Genomic DNA, 15106 nt, shown 5'->3' on the forward strand with positions numbered 1-15106 from the left:
TGTCTCTCTGATCTTACAGCATTCACCCCAACATCTGGCTCCGGGTCTTTATTATAAAGACTGATTAGAATTTGTGCTACACTATGGTTTGAATGTGCACCCTAAAAGTTCATGGTTGAGAACTTCACCCCAAAATTTATGTGGATGGTATTTGGAGGTAAGACTTTCAGGAGATAGTTAGGTTTACATGGAGTCACGAGAGGAGCTCATAGAGCATTGGTGGCTTTATAAGAAGAGGAAGGAAGACGTGAATGATCTTGTTCTCTTTCTGCATTATGAGGCGACAAAGAGGTCATCACCAGATGCAGCTCCTCCATCTTGAACACTTAGTTCCCAGAGCTGTGGTCTGGATAAACTTAACTTGTTTAATAATTGTCTCAGTCTGTAGTGTTGTGTTATTGTAACAGAAGCTAGACTAAGGCATTAAGCACTCTGGAAGCAAAGTATCTGTTAGTCTTGAGAGTGTATGAGTGATTGGATGGCCCTGAACTTCAGGTCAGTGGGTATGGCAGATGAATGGTGAGAGAGGCATGCTGTTAATTGAGGTTCACATTGTCATCTAAGTGAAATAATGAGGCTAGGTTAGGGTTGTAGATGCTGCAAAAAGAAGTATGAAAACAGAAGGCTGGGGGGCCCATAGGATCTTTTGCCATGGGGTGTCAAAGATTTGTTCCCTTACAATAGGTCTGGCAGGATTAACTAGATTATCCTTCTACACTCAACCCAGTCAGAAGGAGGAAGCAGCTGAAGCAGCATTACCTGCCCAGGACAGTCAGCACTGGGTAGAGAGGCAGTCAGAAGCTTTCAACAGACAAGAAGCCCAGGGAGAGCCTTGCAATGGAAAGTCTGCTGTTAGACAGAAACCAGGCTCTGCAGGTCCACGAGGGCACTTCCTGGAAGGACAGGCTGAGAAGGGAAGGAAGGCCCTTCTTGCAGAGCGAGCAGCACATTCTGGTGAGAGCTCAGAATCAGGAGGTCAGAGGGAAGAGCTGTTGCCTTTGGCCTGCCTACCTTTGCCCCTTGCTGGTAAGTGCGTCTGCTCTATGGCCGCTGCGGCTGCTGCTGTCACCACCTGCTCCTGCCACCAGAACCCAGCCTCGTTAACCTTCCAACATGGACTGAAAGCCAGCGAGCTTCCAGCCATCTGCCAGACTGTCAGGGCTGCATTGGACCACTGAGGCACCCAGCCTCATGGACTGAAGAGCTAGGTATCAGGTTCCAGATAGCCATAGTTGGACTGCTGAGGACCTATCATGTAAGCCAGCCTAATAAGTCCCTCCTGTGACACCCGTTCATTCAATTGACCCTGCTCCTCTAGAAAGTCCTCACCAATACAAGAAATATATCTCAAATATTACATGGGGTAGATCTATATTAAAAATGCATATTATTCGTTTGAAATTCATATTCAACTGGGACTCCATTTTTGATCAACAATGCAAAATTTTGAAGTATATGTTTTCCTAAGTATAGTATTTACATTAATATGTTATCTATTATTTAAAATTCAAATTGAAATTTTTGTTTACTTAATTTTTTTAATTTTAGGAAAATTGAACATGAATTTGGGTACTTTTACTAATTTTTCTACACAGAGGTTAGAATTGTCCCCTCCAGCCCTTTTGAGTTGCAGAAGAAAAACTCATCTGTGAGCATTAGCCGCTCTCCCTGGATGCAGAGAGGCTGAGCTTGGAACTTACCAATTGTCCATACTGGTTGATCAGCAAGCTCTGGACCTTTGGTATGTTGGTTGAGTGGGTGACTGGGTATTATTTGCCACATTATCTTATAGGGGTGTGTTACAGTTAGTTCTGTGTCAGTTAGAGTATCCAACTGTTTGGTTAATCTGAATCTAGATATTGGTTGTTGGTGTGGAATTATTTTCTGAGATGTGATTATAATTTACATCAGCAGATCTTGGATAAGGCAGATCACGCTGCATAATGTGGGTGAGTTTCAAACCACCCGGTAAAGGCTTCAGAGATTGGGACGTGGTTACTCAAGGAGGAATTCTGCCTCGAGACTGAGTTTTCACTCAAGACTGCAATCTCAACCCCTGACAGAATTTTCTGAGCCACGTGGAGCTTCCCAGCCTGCACAGTAAACACACACACACACACACACACACACACACACACACAGATACACACACAAGACACACAGACATACACACAGACACACACAGAGACACACACAGAGACACACATACACACACCAGCCTGCACAGTAAACACACACACACACACACACACACAGAGATACACACACAAGACACACAGACATACACACAGACACACACAGAGACACACATACACACACCAGCCTGCACAGTAAACACACACACACACACACACAGACACAGACACACACACACACAGAGACACACACCAGCCTGCACAGTAAACACACACACACACACACACACACACACAGACATACACACACACACACACAGACACACCAGCCTGCACAGTAAACCACACAGACACACACACACACACACACACACACACACACACACACACACCCCTGACCAATACAGCTGCTATTCAGGTGATTCTGTAGCAGCGGGGGCTCCCAGCCCATTCCACCTGCTTCACTCCATTTGCTCCTTTGGAGCCAAGCTCATGGAGCCATGGTGGGTTTTCAACAGCACTGCATTGTCCTGCTACCCTCAGGACTGAGGGGCAGCAAGACCTCTTGGTTACCACGCAGGTTATAAAGAGAGGCCTCTTTGTGTCAGCCCTCCCAGGGTGTGCCACATTAGAGTAGTCTCTCCCCATCATGAGATAGCTGTGGAATTTAGGGAACAAGGCTGTGTCCTTTGACTTCGGGCATGCCTTCAGCATAGCTGCCCAAGTTCACTCTGCAAGTATGCCTTTAAAATGGTCTGGTTTTCAAACCATATTTCTTTTCCTCCTTGCCCAGCCGCCTGCCTCACTTGAGAGACGGAGCAAACAAAGACACGCAGGTCTGTATTAAAAATCTGGTGGATGTTGTGTCTGCTGCCTCTCCTCCCGGCTCCCTAGCAACAGCTGTACCCTCCTTTTCTAAATCTTTTCATGGAAATTCCAGCTTTTCTGTGCAGGTCTGTTTCCTCTTCTGTTTCTCAGTATCTTTCTCCCACCCCCTCCCCTCCCTTCCCCCACTCTCTGCCTCTGCCTTCCTTTCTCTGCATGTTTCTTTCAGTCTAGTGTGATTTCCCACATTAGCTCTGTCCATTTCTTTGATTTCTTCTTGGCAACGAGAGCTGTAGCACCATTACGGAGCAGGCAGACCTGCTTCCCTGCTACCTTAAAATAATAATGTTTCATGGTGACAAATGGATCCAGTTAACAATGAAAGTCAAATGCTTAGCAGGCAGGGGTGCCGCCGCCGCCGCCGCCGCCGCCGCCGTGTCAGATTTCCCTGCCCGGCAAAGACCGAGAGCAGCCAGCAGAGACTCTCTAAGGAGAGGCACATGCATGGGCTGGCCGGAGACGCTTGCCAGGTGGACTGTCTACTGTTTGACTCTCTACTTAGCTTCTGGGGCCTTAGACAAAGTTACCGGGGGTAAACAACAGTCCTCCGTAATTTGCTCAGTTTGCCTCGCTCTCCTCTGAAACTCCAAGAGCAATAGCAGAGTTTAGAATCTGGTTTCACAGTGGCTGCTTTTCCTTGATTAAAAAAAAAAAAAAATTTTAAAACAAACATAAAACAATCTGAATTAATGAGAGAATGTGATCCTTTGTGTGGCCCAGTGGTGGAAGTTTTATACTGTATCAGAAAAGGCCCAATTAAAATTTAAAAGGAAATGAGAGAAAGATAGAAAAAGAAGGAAGAAAGGGTCCCCCCTTCCTTTCTTGCCTCACTAGTGAGAGGGAAAAAATAAATTGCTATCTAAGGAATCTTCTGCCCAAATGCAGGCTGCACACATGTGCATGCCTGTGCTCTGGCTTTGCATACATGCTCTCCCCCGGGTGCAGATGCTACCCTAGGAGGATCACATGTGGGCCATGGATGTCTGAATGTCAGCTTGCTTGTGCACATGAAAAGAAGTGAACAAGAGATGGAGGTAGAAAACACACAAACCCAAATCAAAAGCAACTGGTCTACCACGAGGAGGGCAGGAGGACCCTCTTTTCTGCACACCCCGCTCTCTCTTGGCCTCCCAGACTGATCTTTGAAATAAAATAAAGAAGCGTGGCAAACTAACTGTAACATAGGTAGAAATAATATATTTGGGTTTCAGAAAGAAAGAAAGAAAAAACCTGGCATAGCTTAAAAGGCCCCATTGCATAACAACACATGTGCAAAGAATTAGAATAATTGCAGTGCACACATCGGTAACAGACAGAGTGAACAATGAGTATTAAAAACACATTCCTCGAGCTGGCCCCGTGGCTTGGCAGCTGAGCTCAGCTCAGAGACCTGTGCACGAGTCAAAGGAAGCCGTAGCTTCCAGAGCTGTCAGGGCTTGGCAGGAGCTGAGGTGAGCCCTTTGGTGTCAGCAGAAAGGAGAGGCAGGCAGGTGGTGGGGGACCGTGCCGGTTGCTGTGACTTCTGTCTCCCCCTGGCAGAGCCCTCAGGAGGGGTTCACAGAGGAAGTTGGCCTCAGTGCTTCGGGGCTCCAGTTCAGAGCTGAATCAGAGCCAGGCTGAAAGGGAGGAGGGCTGGGGGTAGAAAAACAAACACTAGAGAACAAACAGACAGAAGGTAATGCTGGGAACACCCAGTCAGAGTCCTGGATGAGAACCCCGAGTCCTCTCCCCCAAGGCCAGCCTCCAGCATGATCTAGCATGGAGGACTTCGCTGCGGCAGAGACACACTAGGAAAGTGTTTATCCTCTGTTGCAGAGACTCTGGGCTGGGCTGCCTCCTCCATGGTAGTGCTCATTATGTGGCAGGGGTACGGAGTCTCCCGGTGGCGTGTTCCAGAACCTTCAAAGGCCATGCACCGAACGAACAGTAAAGGTACACAGCAATCTTTGCGAAGTGAATCCCTTCCATTGTCGGGAAAGACAAAGGGCCCTCTCTTCAGGATAGCTTCGGCCTTGGATGCTCATGTTTTGCTTGTCATTGCCAGGAAACTGACTCTTGAATTCTTACAACATTGGCTGTGACAGAGGCCAGAGGGTGGGAATCTCAAACTAGAATTTGGTTCACAGAGTGAATAGAGGTCCCAGAAGTCTTACGCTGTGGCTAGCCAGCATCTTCTGGGGGTTGGGGAGGCGGAATTCAGGGGAGTGCTACAGATCTGAAGGGGCAAATTCACAACTTTATTTTTTACTAATCTATGAAGCTCAGCATTCCTTCAATTATAATGTAACATACAAACCACATTTATGCTAGTAATAATTATGACTCGGCCATGGGTAAAAATCAAGAGTACTTTTGGCAGCATTTCAATGACGATTTAAAGTCATCACTACTTCAGAATTACAGTGGTTAATACACTTGTTACAATATATTGTTATTTTTGTACATAGTGAACAAGCATATATCATAATGAAATACTTTCAATAACTATATTTTAATATAATTGGTTGCCTTTGGTGTATTATATACTGTTACTCCTCTGCTGTGGGACGGTCTGTATGTCAAATTGCTCTGATTGGTCAATAAATAAAACACTGATTGGCCAGTGGCCAGGCAGGAAGTAGGTGGGACAAGGAGAGAGGAGAATTGTGGGAAGCAGAAGGCTGAGGCGGAGAGACACTGCAGCCACCGCCATGACCAGCAGCATGTGAAGACGCCAGCAAGCCACCAGCCACGTGGCAAGGTATAGACTTATGGAAATGGATTAATTTAAGCTATAAGAACAGTTAGCAAGAAGCCTGCCACGGCCATACAGTTTGTAAGCAATATAAGTCTCTGTGTTTACTTGGTTGGGTCTGAGTGGCTGTGGGACTGGCGGGTGACAAAGATTTGTCCTGACTGTGGGCAAGGCAGGGAAACTCTAGCTACACTCCTCCTCTTCTAGAAAGTTTATTCTTGGAACAGGTATGTGGACCACACAGCCATTTTGCCAGAGGACCCATGGTCCAATCATTTAGCAGTCCTTGAGTTGACCCCAGACTCGGGGACAGCATGCTCACTGGCCCCTTCATAGGGGATTCCACAATGGCCTGGCTGCATGGTCTCCACACATGGGAGACAAGGGAAAGCAAGCATGTGTGTGTAGACACAATCAAGGACTAATCGAAGGGACGTCTGACTTATTTGTCCTTTAGGTGTGTTTATCACGTGTATGTGTCAAAGGGAACGTTTGGATTTCTTTCCAGTGATTTGCAGCAGAGTTCCAAATTAGTTTCATTGAAAGGAAAAGAAAGTCTCCAGATGCTAGCCAAGAACTTTTGCTACAGAATCACAACTGATAAAAGCAAAGACGGGATGAAGATGAGTGGTTTTGTCAGTTTCTGCACCAAGTAGAAGATGGAATGTCTGGGAGGGGGATGGTGAATCAGACAGCATGGTGTGATGGTTCTTAAGGAGTCGACTGCAGGACTGGATGCTTGTAAACGTCAGAGAGGCAAATTTAGACAGTCCCTCAGGATATGCAGAGGACCCTTCAGGTTGGGAAGCAATGGGTCACTGGACTGATCAGAGCCTCAAATCCTGTGGAACTCTTGTACCAGAGTAGAATCTAAGGTTAGAGGATTCCAGGGTGTGGAGAGAAATAGGCCTACTCATACCTACTTAAAAGATAAACCTCGGTATCTGCCTTACAAAGAACAAGAATATTATCTTATAAGAAGGTATGCAAAACATTAGCCATCTTCACAGGCATGCTTAAGAAAAGAACTCAGAAATACTGAGTGCTTTACTAGTTTTGTGAGTTCCTAATATAATCTTAAAAAGTTTTTCTCTCCTGTCATTCATTTATCAATCTGTCTGTCTGTCTATCTACCTACCTATCTGTCTGTCCATCCATCCATCCATCCATCCATCCATCCATCCATCCACCTGTCTATCCATCCTATCAATCATCTATCTATGTATCTATTAATCATCTATGTTTAGTATGATCTAGATCAGCTACTATATTAGGTATCTTTTATATATGAGTATATCTCTTTTAATACTTTCAATATGTCTATGAGGTGTTATTAGCTCAAATCTTCCAAATCAGGACCCTGAATACTGGAGGATGAAATAATTTGACAAATGCCATAAGGCTTGTCAATGGGTTTTTTGAGCCCAAAGCTACTCTCCCATGATTTTCAATGTTTATAATTATACGCTCATTGAGCATTTGCACACACACACACACACACACACACACACACACACACACACACACGCCTGCCTCTGTGACTGACTCATTGAAATCTCAGAAGTAGTTCTGGGAGTAGAAGAATCAAATTTCAACTTGGGAACATAGATGACATTGTGGTATCAGGTTACGTATTGTTAAAGAAAACCATGGTTTCAAACAAGGTTGTTTCTCATGTGAGGAGAAAAAAAAATGGGATTGAACACTGTTTTAATCATTAAGTGCAAAAAGCAGATGTGAGAGCCCAGCACTCCCGGATGATCTCCTGACACCCAGAGCTGGGGGAAGCTGCTGTAACTGCTCTAAGAATGACATTTGAACAAAGGGACACTCCAAGTCATGCCAGGACAGCTGGGAGGAGAGTTTGTCACCATCCGCATTTCTCCTCCGATTTCAAGTGAAACCACAATGAGACACTGAACGAATATTTGGTCCTATCCGTCAAATCACGAGACAAGCCTTGGTGACTGACATAGGTCTACTGACTCTTGACATGGTTTTGTTAGATTCCAAGAAAATCCAATGCTTGTCTAATGTTAAGTTTTACTGACCATAAAAGCAAACGCTGCTCGGCTCTGTCACAGCCAGTTAAACGGCATCTTTTGCAGTGGATTTCTGCATATCTGGAACCCTTTCCATCAAGTCATGACGTGTTGCTGTTAACTAGACACCACAGACATTAAGTGGTAGTTTGGAGTAACCTCCAAGACCTTGTCTAGCCTCGTTCTCCTGCGATTCCAGGAGACTAACAATTGTTAAGACAGAAGGGCTCGGAGGGCGCCTACTTCATGTGTCATAGCTGTCAGAAGGCAGAGGGCGCTTGACTTCGCCGTGGTTGCGTGAGAGAGACTACCCCAGCCTCTCATTCTGCTCTTCATTTCGGTATTCCTGACCAGGACAAGTTACAGGGTTTCAAAGACAAAGTAAATAACCTATGATCAGAAAATTCAATTTGTCCTTGAGGTGGAGAAAGGAATCCTGCCATTAAGTAGTACGATGGAAAACATGCAAACCACAGTCTGTGGAAGAGAAAAAGAACCTTGAAAGCCCTGGCCCAGAAGCAGAGGCAAGTGCAGAAACACACTCAGCAGAGGCAGGGTATCTGTCACAAATGGGGAAGCAGCGCCTCAATCCCAACTGAAATTTCAAGCTGAAAAACAAGAGACCCCACTCGCAGGCCAATTGCCCCAGTGAGAAGCACTGGGGAATTCTCTCTCCTGTGCAGAGGTGACCCTTGGAGAAAAGGATTCTGGTCAAGTCAAAATCCCTCTGTGCCATTCAGGCATTATGGCAGATGTCAGTGGCAGGAAAGGTGTAGTGGTGGACACAATCTGATGGTCTCCCTTCGCTATTAGACAAAGCGGATGAAACTGCCTCTGGATTTAGAAGTAACAGCTCATGATAAGCGCAGATTAGTTATTTCTGCAAAGCATCAGGCAGAAGTGTTGTGGATGGAGTCTAACAATCAGATTTGCATTAGGTGTCTCTTCTATGTCAAAAGTGCCTTATTAATCTACTGCAAAACCTGGCTGCCTTCTCTTCTCTTTTCTTTTTTTGTATGCTTTCTTCCATACATTAAAGAAACGGTGACATGTAAAATCATATCCTACGGTGCCTAAGTTGAGAGCTGCTACAGCATTGGGTCACTGTGAGCCAGTCCATTTGCCATTATAGAATAAATGAGAAGAAAGATTCTCTTCATCAGAATGTGGAGGTTGGTCAAGAGAGTTCAAGCTGCATTTCAGTTTTATTCTTACTTTCTACTGGATGCTCTTGTGTAGTCCCTGGTACAACAGTCTCTCTTACTAGAAGGTGAGTTGTGCTGGGTGGGCAGTAAGATCCATAATGCATCAGGGCATGTGGTTCACATTGCTGTTGTTTGGCTGTCCCCCTCAGCCATCCTGGAGGTTTTCTGCAGCGTTAGTGCTCAGGTTTCTGTGCAAGCCAAGATTCCTTACCTCCAGCTCCTGCTCGTCTCTGCTTGAGGACATTTTAATGGCTTCAGGGATGTGCAGAACAAAGCAGGGCTCCCCCAGAAGCAGTTCTTAACCAAAGACGGTGGCGTGGCGCTGGTAGACGATTCTCTCAGGCTCCTTGCCTGTGGGTGGGTTCCTTCTGAGTTGTGTCCCCACAGTGTCCCACAAGGCCCTCAGCGGGATTGTGCTGCCCTTGCCTAGAGTGGTCTGCTTGTTAACACACCCTCTGCCGATGACCTTCCGTCCTTGTTTTACCTTCAGTTGTGGACTAAAAACTTGAGTCTCAAAAATTCATACCCCACATGTTAGTATTAGGAGAGAGCTTTTAGAACATGATGGACTTGGGAACGGGGTTTGTGCCTTTATATGGGATTGTAGAGAGGAAGTTCACAACTTGGAATGATTGAACCCAAGCATCTTGATAAGAGATTTGGGCTCCAAGATGGCAAGAAACAGACCCAGGGTTCTAAGAGCTACCCACCGTGAATCATTGTGCTCTAGAGGCCTGATCACTAAGCGTGTTCTCATTTCTTCTTTGTGCCTCCTAGGACCAACCTCCAAATCCTTGCCTATAGAAGCTTCTCAGTTTACTTTCAGAGAAATCACAACTGGGACGCTGGGATTCTGTGCTGGAATTCTAACTGTTGATGACGCAACACCCCATGTTCAATCTAGTTCAGGCACTATGTGACATTCCTCCTGAATAGAAGAGCCATTTTACAAGTCAGCTAACATCCAAATGTGAACAAATCAGCCCACAGGAAGAGAGGAAGCAAAACTGTCACCCGGGAATTTTACAATGACAAGGAGATTTCCAAAACTGTTATAAAGAGATTATTCTGAGCAGAAAACGAAAACGGTAAGTCCTTGACGTCAGCGGAGCGGAAGGAGAGGGTACAAAATGGAGTGTCCATGCTTCCTAACAACCTGCCATGGAGCGTGGACTTTGCATTAGGGAGCTTTGAATGCGGGATGGGCAAGAACTCAAGTTTTGACCTTGGCTATCGAAGCTTGTTGGAGGCTGGCTAGCAGAGAAGCAAATGGCCGTGAGCAGAAACATAATATGGAGCAGGTACTATTCACCCATCTATCGAGGTTAGAAGGTATTCTCATTATCTAAGACCTCAGCTCTGCATTCATCATTTATAGACATCTTCATTGATATGTGCTAAGCATGGCATTAGGCATCCCTTCATGAGAGACTAAAAACAGAGGGGACATAAGTTTTGTCCATAAGGAACTGGGCAGTCTAGTAGAGAACATAAAGTGTGCTAAGGCCTTTGGCACAGGCCAGAACCACCGCCACCTGCTGCTGTATGAAGGCCAACCAGACTGCAAGCATCTTTAACACAAGATTGTATTTTCTTTTTTTAAAGATTTATTTTAATTATTTTCAGTGTGTGTGTGTGACATGCACAAACATATGTGAATGCAGGTTTTGGCAGAGGCCAGAGGCATCAGATTTCCCAGGAGCTGCAGTTACAAGTGCCTGTGAGCTGTACTACATGGATACTGGGAACTAAACTTTGTTTTTTGTTTATTTTTCACAAGAATAGTATGTGCTCATCTTCTGCAAGAACAGCACACGCTCTTAACCACTGAGCAATCTCTATTTCGACCCACCCCCAAGATTGTATTTCCTACACATTATCTTTCAAGGCAGTACTTTGCATACAATAAGAGCACAATCACTGGTGTTTGAACTAGCCAAGGAAGAATCTTATTCTGCAACACAAAGTTTCCCAGAGAGACAGAGAAGTCAGAAACCCACTGTGACTGGGGGACTGAGGAAAGACTTCATAGAGTAGGTGGTTATGAAGTTGACCGACCCCTTCAAAGGGAACCATACTCAAGAAAAAAAAAAAATGGGCTTCCTGTGCCATGAATAGATAGATGTAGGTTCTAGTTTGGAGATGTGTTCTTTCTTCCCCGTCTCCTAGGGATCCCTTGGGTACAGATTCAGTTCTGACTTGTACATCTTTTTAAATGGTTTACTCTTAAAGCATTGAAAGTCCCAGCCTTCCTTTCCCTTGGCATCAATGAAAGGAGTTCACTTCACCGCTCTTTCCCCAGCAGAGGGACCGATGTTAGTTTATTCGTTCGTCACTGTTGTTCAGAGATCGGCTGACAAACACAGATACATTTGAAGATGGGAAACAAAGACAGGGAAATGCACCCTGTTTAGGAAAGCCAAGCCTCCCAAAGAGAAGACAAGAGGCTGCCGAGTAGACCTGTGTTTTAACTTGTAATCCCTCTTGCTCCCAGCTTGTAGCCAGCTAACTCTCTTTCACACCCTATTTTGATTTTCCTCTGTCAGGAATCATAACAATGCCCTCAGGGGATGCTCCATGTATGTCAGGGAACAGCAAGAGTTTACATGAGGGACCTTTACAGAGGGAAGCCCATTGACAGGCAGAGTCTCCCAGGGATCTTGCAGGTCACCACCTGCAAGTAGAGAAACTAGCTTTTTATTAATTGCTGAACCTTATGAAATTGCCATTAAAAAAAAATTGTGGGCCAACAAATGGTTGATTAGCAGCAGTTTTATACAGTTCAAACCAACAATTTTGTTGACCAATTAGTCTATCACCTAGGAAAACAAACCTTAACCCTTTCGGTTTTACTATTCCCATTTTCTCTCCCGTCCCCTCCTTTCTCCTCTTTCGCTTCTTCTGTCTTTTGAGTCTAAGCTTGGCATTGACCTCTGTGAGTGAAGCAGATGTGCTCCATCGCAAACATTTAGTAATGTGGCTCTCGGCACAGGAAGAGCTCAGCAGAATCTCAGTGCAGGAGCACCGATGAGTGCTCAGTGCAGCATATTCTCACCTCCATCTCAGAGCCACGCCCACCTGGACCAGTCTACAGAGTTGCCAGGAAGCCGACCCAAGATCTGCAGTCAGCTAAGGTCATTGTCTTTAGCGTGTGTTTAGAAACTGTGTTGTAGGACACTATTCCTGAGGAGATGTCATTTGTAAATGTCCACTCACCCCAGACAGGGAACCAACGAAAGGCAAACTATGGCTGCTGCCGGAGTCTGAGTTGGTGGGCCAGTGAGTTTTATTTGGGTTGCTCGAAGGAATACGGAGTACGGGTAAAGGTTACGTGTGGGAGTGGAAAGGACTCACAGACAGCTGTTCTCCAAAACCCCACCACAACCTAAGTGACAGCTCATAAGAGTGGGACTGGAGCACACTGCACACATTGAAGGCATCTCAACGGTTGGGGAGTGTCCTTCCCACCTCAGTCTGAGCCTCTTCTAGGAAGCTCTGCCTTCCCGAGAATGTGACTTAGGAGTCCTCACAATACATTCTTGGGGATAGAGAGGCCTAATGAATCTGGTTAGTTTCAGGGTCTTCCTGAAGTTTTTGAGTTTTTATTTCCCCGTAAGATGGGATGTTTCACCTCCTGTCTTGAAGATCTTCTCTTCAAGACAGGTGATTAATCCCAGAGAAATTGTTACACAACATACAGAAAAAAATGCCTTTTTATTTCCGTCCTTTCTACCCACAGACTCCTTTCCTTTCTTCTTCCTCTCCAACAAAATTACTGTGCTCTGAAAGTTTGGACTTTTGGAAAGCAAAAGCCAAAAATCCTTAGAGACTTCCTACTTTTTGTAGGGAAGAAAAAAGGAACTTTCCCTGGAGCCAGTGAGAGCTGAGCTCTTAAGTAGGACAGGCACGGTGAGAGGAAATGCGGAGAGAAAAAATACTGTCCCACACACTTAGTTACAAAGAGAATATCTGTTCGCAAGGTAGGGCTCAGAAATGTAAAAGAACATTATCTCCCGTGCGAGGTCCAGCTTCAGCTTTCCTGATGACTTAGAGAACAACAAAAGCCTAAAGTGTTTGTTCCCGGAATCGTTTACCTCCAAGTCCCGGTCTTCAGGGGAGGTGAATTTGCTCAGCCACACCCTGCCGGGAGAGTGAATCTTGAGAGGGCTTTCCAGTTGGATTTGTGTTGGTTCCTACCTTGTCTGAACTGGCCTATTACAAATAATCCTATGAAAGGAGCAGGAATCGTTTCCAGACCTGGAAGCGGGGGAGCAGAGCAGGACCGGCCAAGGCTCCTGAGTCACAATTCTCCTCCACCAACGCCCCCCGCGGCCCCCAGCCATTGCGACCTTTTCAAGCTCCTTGCTAGCCTCTTCCTTCGCCACTGTTCACACGTGGGGGCAGCGCTGGCCGATGTGTAAACCTCATTTTTCACTCGGCTTTGATTCCCCGGCACCCAGGTGAAGGAGGTGGCTACTTGGAACGCCATCTTCGGGAGCCCTGCCTTTTGTTATGCACCACTGACAGCAAATACTTCAAGACTGAGTCAGAGCCGCTGCCTTTGTGGAGGTCGCCCGCCCGCCCGGGGCTGCCTTGTCTCCAGTGGTGTCCTTGCCAGGCTGCCAAGGAAGCCCTTGCTGGGCCAGCTGGGAACACACTGCCTGTCGGAAGAGCATCCCATTCAGGAGCTGCAGTTTGTGCCAGGGTTCGACAGTCCCCACAAAGGCGCCCAGGGGACGACCCAGAGAAGGAAATGAACAACAAAAACCCCGAAGCCTGGCTGACATACACTGCCCGGAGCTTTCTGTCACAGCATGCTGACTTCTGGCAACTGGCAACCAGACACAGGGCCACACAAGAGGAATATGTTTCAATGAGGAAAATGTTGTGCCAGATAAGAAACGAGATGTAATAAGAAAGCTGGAGCGAGGTATTCTGTGGAGTTAGGAAGTTAGGTCATAAAATATTTATGGGAAAATTCTTCACTTGGGGACGAGAGTCTGATTGTTGAAGAAGCTTGGGTGAGGGTGGGAGGCAGAAGTAGTCTTTACCGAGTTAAGACACGCTCCTTTGGTAGTGCCTCGGTGTGTAAGAGGAGGTGAGAGCATTTTGGCCTGCTATGAGGAAAACGTTTCAGAGAAAAGAAATGAGGCAGGCCAAGTCTGGTTGGTGGGATCAAGACCCGAGCAGATGAAAACTAAACCAACCGCCATGAGAGTCTTCTACAGGGCCTCGGAAGGAGGGGATGCGGCGCCCTGTTACTCATCTGACCATACAATCTCTGTGAATGAGAGAAGAACGGGTTCTGGGCCAAACCTTAGGAGTCGAAAGACGGTACTGAAAGGCACCTTTGCCTCATGAGTGTGGCACTCAAAGGTGCTGAACAAAACCAGGAAAACCTTCTATTGCTATTGATTTGGTTCCACAATTATACAGTTGTCAAATGTGAGGTCATAGATTCAACAAGCTTTTCCACTTACAGGAAAGAAAACTGCTTGAGAGGAATTTAACCTTTTTGAGCGCTTTTTTCTTCTTCTAACTTTATTGAATTTGCTTCTTGACAATTTCATACACGTATAAAGTATATTCCAATTACTTCCTTCTCCCTCCCATCTCTATTCCTCCCTCACACCTCCCCACAACTCTCCCATATTTATGGGGTTTGTGTTGTTTTTAGGCCCACTGAATTTAACCAGGATCATCTGCATGATCACGGGTTTGGAACTATATCCACTAGAGTCTGAGGTACTCCAGAGCAAGGCAAGAGTTCATCAGGAAGCAGTGTGTTCCTGTGTAGTCCTCCCCTCCCCTCCCCTATGAGTCCCTCCCTCATCCATGATTGACTGCTGCCAGGCCTGTCTTGTTATAGGCCCATTGTAGGCAACCACAGCTGCTGTGAGATCATACATGATGTGATGGATGGTTCTGCGATGGTTCTGCCATGTCCAGAAGATGACTTTTTACAGGACTCCTCCCTTATCTTCTTAAAGAGATTTTGAAGGGAATATTTATCATGGCTTTCAGTGTTCTGAGGCCAGATTCTAGTCTCCAGCCCACCTGCTGCCCAAAGATAGAGCAATCCTTGTAGGCCACAGACTACCTCAG

At 45.9% G+C, this 15106-nt stretch overlaps 1 long non-coding RNA gene across 1 annotated transcript; it reads left to right on the plus strand.

Moving 5' to 3' along the window:
• Positions 1 to 2568: 2568 nt before the first annotated feature.
• On the plus strand, positions 2569 to 14596 carry LOC114687971. The gene is made up of 2 exons (XR_003733746.2): positions 2569 to 2971; positions 9779 to 14596. It is a non-coding gene; the product is annotated as an uncharacterized LOC114687971 (long non-coding RNA).
• The last annotated feature ends 510 nt before the right edge of the window (positions 14597 to 15106 follow it).

Source organism: Peromyscus leucopus, chromosome 3 (assembly GCF_004664715.2).
Source record: "Peromyscus leucopus breed LL Stock chromosome 3, UCI_PerLeu_2.1, whole genome shotgun sequence".
Taxonomy (NCBI): Eukaryota; Metazoa; Chordata; class Mammalia; order Rodentia; family Cricetidae; genus Peromyscus; species Peromyscus leucopus.